This window comes from Colias philodice, chromosome 6 (genome assembly GCF_061535455.1).
Source record: "Colias philodice isolate Cphi_HAF_F1 chromosome 6, ilColPhil1 Martin Lab GWU primary, whole genome shotgun sequence".
NCBI classification, from domain to species: domain Eukaryota; kingdom Metazoa; phylum Arthropoda; class Insecta; order Lepidoptera; family Pieridae; genus Colias; species Colias philodice.
In genome coordinates this window covers 4,446,981-4,458,817 of record NC_143091.1, presented here as the reverse complement: position 1 = coordinate 4,458,817, position 11,837 = coordinate 4,446,981, and the positions used below count along the sequence as shown (strand labels likewise).

Genomic DNA, 11,837 nt, shown 5'->3' with positions numbered 1-11,837 from the left:
TATATAAAGGCTGCATTTCGTCGTAGCACCATGTGATTTCAGAAAAAAATTCATTACATACACTACTCCTATGTTTAATGAATTGAGTAACAAAGTTAGATTTTCCACATCCACTTGGACCTGCTACGATGGCAGCAAATGGATGAATAAAGTGAATCATTTTTATACTTCTATCTTCTTTGGATGTAGCAATAAAACTAAATATTTTTCTCTTTAAACATTTTATTTATACATTAAGGTTACAGTTTAATATAAATAAAGTAATATATACAAATAAACACAACCTTAAAAATTATTACAAAGCACATATATCCAAAAAAATAAATAATAATAATAATAATCAAATATATTCATAACTAAAATTTTTGAAATATAAATATCGTTTTAGCTGAAATTGCCATCGAGTTTATAATGACCCAACGGTAATGTATCTATATTGTTTGGTAGAATGTACCGCTTGGCATCATTAAAGGATAAACATGTTTTATTTATTTCTTGTGTAAAAATTGTATGCTTTAATGATTTAAATCTATACATTTTACAATATTGAACGTTTTTATTAAACAAACATGACTTATAATTATCTAAAGTTAATTTTTTTGTGACACACTTATTAACACCCTTTGCCTTAGTAATAATTTTATCATCAACCTGTAACGCATACATTTTTGATCGCAGACCTACAAATTCCATAAAAATTCTACCACAGTTTTCATCTTTGAAATAACCTATTTTTTTTTTATTTAGTTTAGGAAAATTAAAAACGTTGTTAGCATCATAATCTGATGTATCGAAATATGTATTAATGTCCAGTTTTATATCATTATAAAAGTTACTCGTAAATATTTGATAAATGAGACTGTCGGTATCGGTGTATAGCAATTTCAAATTGGAACCAAATTTATCTTGCATGTAATTGTAGTGGAAATCATACATAAGCGTTTTAGATATATCTAATATACAAAATCCTAGATAAATAGGTTTATTATAAATTAACTTTGTTTTGTTTAATTGAATTGCAACAAGACTATCAGAAAAAATTGAAACACTGTGAAAATGTGGTTGAGCAATTAAATCTCCAGCTCCCAATACTTTACCCCGATTTTCCCAATGAGTTAACAGTTTAACATTTACACGTTTTTCAATATTTTCCATAGTCTTACCAAAAACAGCGTTGTTCATTAGTTTATAAAAATCTTTCTCAAAATCTGAAATAGCTTGGGTTCTCAATTGTGTATTTAAGTCTATATATTCTTTTAACCATGGAGTCTGATTAAATTTTAATATTCTATGAATTTTTAATAATTTTAACCCCATTTTTAAGCATTGAATTAAATTTCTATAATATATAATATATTTGGATTTGTTTTTTAAGTTTGGAATCAATCTAATTTCTTTAGCGTCACCTACAGGTATGTTTTCTGGACAAAGAGGTAAATCGGAATGTTTATCATGCAAATCAACCGGATACTCAAGATCTACCTCCAAGATAAATCCTATCTCTGAAGAATAACTAACATTAAAATCTGTATCGGGGGAAGCCCACTCAAAATTACCTGTAGGTAGATATTGGGACATAGCCCAACCATACAGGTTATTGGCATCGAAATACATTAAAAATGAATCTTTATCTTTTGAGTTATAGTTGGACATATAAACATTATTTGCTTTTGCATAGCGAGTGCTACACTGTGAAACACCTCCACGTATTCCTGATTTAATAAAAGCAATCATCTCAATATCTGTAAGTAATTCTAACTCGATTCTAGTATGTTTCAACATAGCATCCCAACTTAATCCAGGAGCTGTATAGTAATGGGCGGGATCTAAATCATAAGTTTTTATGCAAACACATCTAAAATTTTCAAAAATATCTGCTAACAATAATACATCGGTTTTTAAATAAAGATTTGAATAGTCCATCATATTTTTACATTTAAAATGATTCCAAACGTCTTTCGCATGGTTGTAATCTTCATTAGAAATAAAAGAATCTGTGAGAGTACTGTAAAATTGTGATTGCATTGGAAGTTGATATTGGTTTAATGCATCAAAATCTTTAACAAATTCATATGGAAATACACCTTTTTTAGTTAGTCGTTTAAAGTCTTCTAAATTAGGGAAACATTTTGATAATTCTTTAAAATCATTATCGTTTAAATTTTTTGCTAAGGTATCTAAGCTACTGGGTAAAAATTTAAGTGAATCCACAAAACGTAAAGTAACATTACTGTTATTGATTTTAATTATCTTTGAAAATGATATATATTTTTCTTTATTTTGTGGGAGAACTTCTACCTGACCTTCATCAAAGTTTAATGCATGTACAATGAAATGTGCATCATAATGACTTAAATTGTGCAAGAAGACTGGTATAGTGTAAGGTACTCTAAATTTTTCTGAACAAACTTTATGCACGACCCCAATAAATTTCCCAGTAAACCAATCATGGTAAAACACTGAATCCCCATTCAAATTTTTATTACAAACATAACAGTGTTCAGATTTGCTAACTATATCTTGTTCTATTTGTGATAAATTATTAGAAGCTTTTTGAAAACCAATTTTCTTCACAATTATTTTCAGATTATCTTTTAACGATTCCATAAATTTTAAAGCACAATTTTCACCAGTATATGTTACATATTTAGACAATTTATCATCATAAGAACATTTAATGTAATATCCAAAACTATAAACATTGTGTTTTTGTACATTTATCGTATGTGATTTTGTAGGGTCATTTGAACACGATGCTAAAGGACTTAAAAAAGCCTCAAAATCCGCATATATAACAAAAGGTAACTTCAGTTTACGTTGGAATTTATCAAAACTTAATTTACTTTCAGATACAATATCACCCCACCAATTTCTTTTATTTTTATCAACGCTTGGTATTTGTGTACATATATGTCTGCAATCATTTTTTTGATGGTTATTCAAACGTTCATATGTTGAAAAATATTGTAAACAAAAGTCACATAGATATATAGCTTCCTTCGATTTTGAAATTTGATGACTTATTAATCTTGACATATTTTTTATGTAACAATAATGACCGATTTTACCCTGTGTCAAATATAATAAATTTATATGAGTCTGCATTTTGTTCTTTGTAAAATACAAGGGTCCGACAATACTATTTTTTTTTCTTTGTTCATTATATTCTAGACCAAAAACATTAATACTAATATTGTTAAGACTTTCAATTTTGTGAATATCGTTTAATTTAACTGGAAATGTAATATTACCGAACTTCAATTTATGACTGTGTTTGGTGTATGATGATACTCTATCCGAATTTTTATGTATTGGAAACAAAGCGGATAACAGTGCCCACTTAAAACAGGCGTTATCTGTGTTTTTAACATTTATAACAGCTTTTTTTATTTTTATGTCATGTGGTAACTCAATATAAGATTTTCCTCTTAAAGGGTTAAATTGATTTATATTCATATCCAAATGTAAAATTTTTTTCAAACTCCACCCACTATCCTTTTTCTCGAATGAATTTATATAATTAATAAGAGAATTCGTTACAGTAGTATAAAATATATTTAAATCATCACCGGTGCAAACAATAAAATTCATTGATTGAAAATCAAAAGTGTTATTTATATTTTTTGACTCCTGCACAAAGTCACCATATAAAATAAAATTGATTTTTAAAATTGTATGCTCTTCTATGGACTTATTTATTAACGTAAATATTGTATCTTTGACTGAAGCAAGAAATAAATCTGGTGTCTCAAACTGTAAAAAATTTTGATTTTCAGAAGTTACTCTATAAGTTATTATTCTATTACCGAACGCAGTCTCAATTATCTTAACATTAGGTTTTATTGAATGTTGTATTTTATCTACATTATTTTTGTGTACGTTGCTTCTCAGATGATTAGCAAAATATTTTTTGGAAACACTTATATTACAAATACTACAACATTTCGTCTTGGAATTAATACCTTCATTCGATGTTGATGGTTGTTGTGAAGTCCGTGAAAAATCAATTTTAGTTGCAGATTTTATCCTTTTGATGTCATCAGAATTAACATCAACTTCTGCTTTCCTTTTGGTTCCCCGTCCCGTTTGTTCCACCCTAAAAAAAAAAAAAAAAAAAAAAAAGTTATTTACTTCGATTGCTTAAAATACAAATAAGAAAGAAAAAAAGATGATTATAAAAAATATATACTCACAATTTTCCATCGAATTCATCACATAGCTCCATCAAACTTTGATCATGAAATGAGTGATTTAATTCATTTCTTTCTATTTCATCACAAACGTTTAAAAGTTCATTTGTATCAATGGATAGGCTTGTCAATTCAAGATCCATTTCATTGAAAAAAACACTAACACATTCTTCAGACATTTTAAACACTATATTTGTTTCACAACTGCTTTCTTGTAACACACTTTTTGCCTTAATGCTCAATGGTCTTCAACATAATCATTGACTTTATACATTGCAACGTACTATTTATACTAGTAGATAAACTAATTACTAAACTACCACATGAAGCCGAAAAATGAATACATTAACATACTTAGCTAACAACTAATACACATGACATGACACAACAAACACAAACAAAAACAACAAACATAGTTAAGCAATCACTTATGTACTTATGATTATATTGACAATTTGGGAATCATTATCTTTGGACTTCAGTTTGTGGTGAATATTGCTTAATGTATGCTTAATGCATTTTGTGTATATGTAACTAAAGGAAATATTATAAAATTAAATAAAACAAATTGTATGCAATTTACTATTTTTTATTTCCTTACAAACAATAAATATAATATACTATTATAAAGGCGAAAGTTTGTAAGGATGTATGGATGTATGGATGTATGGATGTTTGTTACTCTTTCACGTAAAAACTACTGAACCGATTACAATGAAATTTAGCACACATATAGAGGGTAACTTGGATTAACACATAGGATAGTTTTTATCCCGGAAATCCCACGGGAACGGGAACTATGCGGGTTTTCCTTTGCAAACGCGGGCGAAGCCGCGGGTGGAAATCTAGTATACATATAAAAATATTGCATATATTGGGATGACAATATAACATGATGTTAGTTTAGGTTGATGATTGATAGAAATTGGATGAGGTCAAACATGTAAAAATGAATACATTAGACCTGCAAATGAGTCTTCATAGAATACACCCCAGCCTCCAGTATAGCGTGTACCCCTCGAATCGCCTGCCAATGCATATACACATACCTGCATTTATTATATGCAATCTCGACCCTGACTCACAGCCAGGTTCTCATTGGGTAGCTATTCATATCAACCACGAAAGAGTTGGAGAATATTTTGATTCCTTTGGACGTAAACCGATTAGAGTAATAGCGGAATTTTTAAGAAGAAATTGTCGCATGTGGGACTATAATACTGCTAGAATTCAGGATATCTATTCCACGTTTTGTGGAGAGTATTGCGTGGTATATTTGTACTACAAGTTCCGAGGCCTGAGATTGGAAGATTTCCTTACAAATTTTTCGTATGACTCACCAAGAAATGATATGACACTTGTTAAATTGTATTGTAGTGTAATGCGGGTGTAAATAAAGAAATAATATGTTTTATTTTCAATCAACTCTTTTACAATCCTTGTCCTGCCGTAACAAAGTTCGATACATCAGATTACCCGGAAAAACAATTAGGTTAGGTTAGACTTTGATAAACAACGCCAGAAGCGAATCGCTTTTTTAAAAAAGCAACAATTAGGTTAGGTTAGGTTAGACTTTGATAAACAACGCACGAGCCGAGCGAGCAAAGCGAGCGTGCCGCTGCAGCGGCCGGTGAGTGCCAGAAGCGAATCGCTTTTTAAAAAAGCAACAATTATAATAATATAGTAGGATAATATATAAATATAGGATTTTAGACGTATTTTTTCTTGAATATAATAATACATCGTTTGGTTAGAATAGCGAGGTAGGTCGTAACAAAGAAGTTTAATACAAAAGCAGTGATAAGCGAGGTGCACAATGAGTAATAGATATGAACGCCGATAGATAATAGGAAAAGGCAAACAACCGGTGGGTCATTAGCGTCCCATTAATGACCCATCGATTAACTCTTATCTAATTGATATTTGATAAGAGTTAATCGATCTGCACACCTCAGCTATCTTTGGAACCGTGCATCCTATCGCTTCGGGAGTGAGTGCTATCGACTCAGCGTGGCCGCTTTAGTGGGAAAAGAGTCCAAACTTTTTTTTTTTTTTTTTTTTTTTTTTAGTCGGGGTTTTCAATCAAGTCACGTCCTCACCGTACCATACAGTGAGGCAGCATAGAGTGAGGCAGTACCCGGGAATCCATACTACTAATAACATGTAAAGTACGGGTCCTCAAATGATGAAACGCGTCCCCGATCCGGACCTTAATAAACATAAGGTAATGCAAAGAATATTTCTTGTAGTTGTTCTTCATTAGAACTTTATTATAACATAGAAGTATGCAAATCTTCCCCATATAAATTGATTAAAATTCTCAAATAACCAATTTATGTGAGAAGAGAGTATTAAAATTAAAACTTCAGTCTAAGCTATTATAATAAAATATATTATATTAAGTGAATAATAAAAGTGGAAATAATTGGTGACCCCTCACAATGTATGTGTGCACATACACACATACATAGGTAGGTTATAATAAATGACGGATAAGTGTCACGCATTATCAGCGTGACACAGCTGCGATTGTGACAGTAAACGTGGGATGATATTAGTTAAGCTGAAATATTTTAAAGAGCTTATAATTGTAACCAGTGAATTATAAAATATAATAATAGTGTGTCTTTTGGCTTTTAAAACATACCTACATAATAGTAATATCGGGATGAAATATTCATACTGTAAAATATAGAGATTATTTTGCAAATTGTAAATTTTATTATTTTAAATAGATGGTACGGCCAAAAATGAACGTTAAAAAAATCAACGTCATCAACGCTTTACTCTTTGGAACATATCAAGGGACATATCAATTACTTGACAATGTATGTGTATATTATCTTTTTTTAAGCATATATGTATATCATAATTAATTATTGTAGCCACAGTCAATTTTAACAATTGTAATTGTTAGATACATATATATACAGTAAAATAAGATTGCATTGTGCGTGTACTATCCATATTTCCTAAATAAATATCAGCACAAACATTTACATACGATTATTTTAGCTTAAATTCAATGTCACTCCATATATCAAAATGTTCTCAATGATAAGAGTCTGAACACGCCGCCAGAGGGCGCTAAGACAAACAACATGCGGGCGTTGCTTTTCGAAATGTCAAGTTCCTTATCATTGAAATGAAGCATAGCGAATTACGCTCGAAGCCTTGTTCCTGCAAACTTTTCCTCTGGAGACATGTTCTTGACGTTTTGTTTAAGATACTTGTTATTTTGTGTACTGTGGCAATAATTAACGCGGTAATAGTTCGGGAGAGTCAAGATATTTAGCAGTTCTTGTAATAATAATGTTATAAAATGACTTGTAATGAGAATTTGAGTATGCAAAACCTAGATATTCCTATGTTGCCGCATGGTTATATTTTGCTCCATTTTTTTTAAACTAAATAAGAATTTATCTTTCACCCTGGTACACTTTAAATTCAAACATTTTACTGAAACATATTACACAGATATAAAGACTATCCGGTAACATACGGGTACTCTTGCATTTTAAACAGGAATGTAGTCATTTTCAAATTACATAAAATATAAATAAAAAGTAACGGAAGTGGATATAATTTTTGTAGCGTAAACAATGAACAAATAAAATTTTAATTGTACGCATAATATTAAGATACCTAGCGTCCAATTTATTAAAGGTATTTCATTTTCTCGTCGACCTAATTTGGTTGATGGTCACGAAAAAATCCTAAATAAAACCATAATCCTTTTGCAGCTGTTTGCGCCTTTCACTCTGTTATATTTTTCATTCTTTATTATTATAGTCGGCTACCTTTTTTCTCAAATGGAAATTGTATGGAGGTCTGATGTTAAATACGATGATAAACTTTTATTTCGTTTTTATACCGTACTATAAAAATTAAATTAGATACAGGCTACAGCCAGTGTATTTATTGTCAGATATGTTTTTCGTATGTTAATTAATGTACCTATACGAAGTGTACATAATAATATGTATTATTGTCTTATATCCATATAACAAATTGTATATTATTCTATTGATAATATTATATTATATTATGTATTTAACAGAATTAAGATTTTCGTCTTCTAATAAATAAATAAATGAAGATCAATGTAGAGGCTTTTCTTGATGTTAAAAATATGTAATCATTATCTCCTTTGTACTAGCTTTCCGATCGCGGTTTCGCCCGCGTTTTCAAAGAAATACCCGCATATTTCCCGTTCCCGTGAGATTTTTAGGATAAACCTATCCTATGTGATAATCCAAGTTACCCTCTATATGTGTGCTAAATTTAATTTCAATCGGTTCAGTAGTATTTGCGCGGAAGTGTAACAAAGACACACATCTATCCTCACAAACTTTCGCATTTATAATATTAGTAGGATAAACAAAATGGATTGACAGATAAAAAGTATTTACTCATATTAATATCTATAATGCATTTATCCACCCTCGTTTATAGTATAAATGAATAATAAATACCATAATTCAGTGCTGAATATCACAAAATGTTATTACAACATCTAACGTAAAGTGAAACGTGGAAAATTATTTCGCGCAGCTTAATTATAATACCTTATTATTTCACATGGTGGCTGAAACCACAGTCTAGCTGATATCTGCCGCGATTCACCCGTTTTGTGTCTCTTTGTAATATCCCGTAATAACATACGGTGAAAGCGTGGGACGAAATAATTATTGTATGGTTGACCACGGGAAAACAAGAGAATACACGTACATACCATTTTACGGCTTTGTTTAGCGGGATAAAGGTTACATTCGCGTGCTAATTTTTTGATTTATGGTTATCCACGTGTGATCTACGTACATACAAGAGCATAACTTAGTGTTGGCTACTTACAGCCACGTGTTCACTTGGGTTTTCTTGTATGAAGTAGACATTTTTCCATTAGCGTAATGAGTGCAACGTCAAAATAAAATTGTGTTTTCAGCTATCTTAAATAAAAATGGGAATATAAGCGACTTTGGCTTGGATTTTCTAGCGGAATGTACCTAATCTGATGTCATTTACTAATGTACATTATAATTGAAATTTATAGAGAGGCAGAGAAGTTTATTTCATCAACGATTTAAATATTATTTTTTCTTTATAATTCTCTAGAGATTTTTATTTCAATATATTTATGTATTTGTATAAAATGTGTTTTATTTTTCTTTCACTATTTGCAATATTGAAATTAGGATTACCTAAGGATTTTACGCGTAAAACACATAATTTTCACCCAAAAACTATAATCATGAAATTTAATCAGTGTAAATCAGCCTTGCCATGGCAACTTTAACGTCTTTGTTACAAAACAAATAAAATAACAGATACAGCTGTAACAAACATTGCTATTGTTTGTGGAAACATGTATTAACATATAAAACACATTCGGGAAAGTAATTAACGTAAATAAATAGAAGAGTTCGTGAACCTTCGCGGTTCAGAAATTATGAGATTTATAGAACAAAATTAATTCACGCCGTAATAGAATTATTATGCTTTAAGTATTAATCGTGTGTGTTTAAACGGTACGTTGAAATTGAGACGGTTTGCGTATTGTATGCTGACCAAATAATATTAGTTGTTTGATTTATTCCATCCGTTTTGAAACGTTTAGCATTAACTTTTACCATAACATTTTGCTATAAAAATTTTAATGCGAAATTATATTAATTTTTTTTGCAAAAAAATATTTATAGGTGGATTTGTCAATGCATTTCTTTATGTCCAAAGCCTACGTAACTCTTTTGTAATATGAACTAATGTTAAACGAATGATAACGTTCTGAAACACGAAAATCTTAAGCCAATTCTGACTCATTCAATCAGCGAATTACTTAATTGATTGGCACACGACATGCACCTACAGAAAGCGATACCACATAAAAGTAATATAATGAAACAGGCAGTAATATCGTCGGTGAAAGAATGGCCAGCTAATTCGGGCACGTGTTGTAGTCGTCTCACGTATACCGTAAGTAACGCCGTCTTCGTTCCTCGCATGTGACACCTAACGTTAGGTGCCGTGAAAAATGGTGCTTCCCGACGCTCGGATAAATTTATCTTCTAGCGACTATTGCGATCCTGGTTATTCGTGTGTTAATATTCATTGCGGTACAATACCGTGTACTTTGACTTGCAGCGTCGCGTGCGAAATGCGAGCGCATTTTATTTTACGCCTGTGTTTAATGTTTGTTCTTGCAGGGATGTTTATTATGATGTAACTGGCTTACTGCTGCGTTAGGAGTTATGGCAGAGGAATTTTTATAGCGTGCCGCGGTTTTATATAGTGTGGTTAGAATTCTTTCGTGCTTATAATGATAGGCTCGTGAAATTCGAAGTGTGTTTTAAACACTATTGTGGTAAAAGTGTGTTGAATGTTGTATAGATTTTAAGGTCATAAAATAGGCATATAACACTTTACATAACAAATTGAATTCAATGATTCTATGGGTGATATTTTTTTCAATACATTTAAAAAGTTTAAACACACAGCCGAAGTCACGAACAATATACATTTAATATAAATTTATACAATAAATAATTTAATAGCATCGATTCGTTCTGGGTGAAATGATTTACGGCGTTAAAACAGTCGACTATAAACCCGGTATTCAGGGGGCGATTTTAGCGATACTTTATTGTAATTTAATTCACAAATATTTTTCTGAAATAGAGCGATGACAAAGGCAATGCACTGAAAATGTCAGGCAACCGCAACGCCAAACCAATTAAACCTATCTCTGGCTATAATTCCCTTACTAGGGTTGGAAACAATGGATCGAAAATATGACAAAAATCGCATAGAAACCAGACGACAGTAACTCGATTGTCGCCGGTCAGAATTGATCTATGTTAGGTAGATTAACGTGAAATTTGATATTTGGTGGGGAAAGCCAATTTCCTAGCACTGTTAATGGATGCTGAGGGGAACTGGTGCTAATAAAATATCAACATAATTAACTGTCCACACGAAACTGTAACAGAATACTAAGTTTAGCTCTGATGTATATTTTATCATTACTATACATAAGACAATACTGAAAAATAAAATTCAGAACTTTTCTCTGCCAAATTTCACAATTATATAGCTTTTCTGTCTAAATTTATAGGTACTTTTTTATAAAGATGATAAATTTATCCGTTTACTAAAACATTATGACGGGGATTGTATGAGTGAATTTTACGTTATCAGCATAAAAAAACTTTAAGTTCCATCGAGCATGATACACCGAAAATGGGACACCCTATATACATATGTACATAGATTAATTAATAAAAAAATGTGTGCGTGTAAGTCTAGTGTACACACGTAAGAAGTGAAACTTCTTCATGACCTTATTTTTCAAAAAATAATTTACTAAATGCAACTTTACAGAAATACGTCGAATCACGCGTGGTAGGGATAAGAAAAAGATGGCGCGTAACGGAAAAATGTCACGCGTAACGAAAAAGTGTTACACTAAATTTTTTTCCAACCCCGATAAAGAAGTTTCACTTCAATAACAATTGAATTAATGTAGTTACAAACAGAGCTTTTATAAAGTCAAACTGCTTTCAACTACCAGTCAACATTTACAAGTTTACAATATGATCTTCCCAGTAATTATGTAACCGACTAGTGCATAATTCTATTAGCATGCTACGA

At 30.9% G+C, this 11,837-nt stretch overlaps 1 long non-coding RNA gene across 1 annotated transcript; it reads right to left on the bottom strand.

Annotated features, from left to right (window-relative positions):
* Positions 1-204: 204 nt before the first annotated feature.
* LOC149487648 (uncharacterized) lies at positions 205-4,512 on the bottom strand. The gene is made up of 2 exons (XR_016315731.1): positions 4,194-4,512; positions 205-4,096 (listed from the first exon to the last, which is right to left on the bottom strand). It is a non-coding gene; the product is annotated as an uncharacterized LOC149487648 (long non-coding RNA).
* Positions 4,513-11,837: the final 7,325 nt, after the last annotated feature.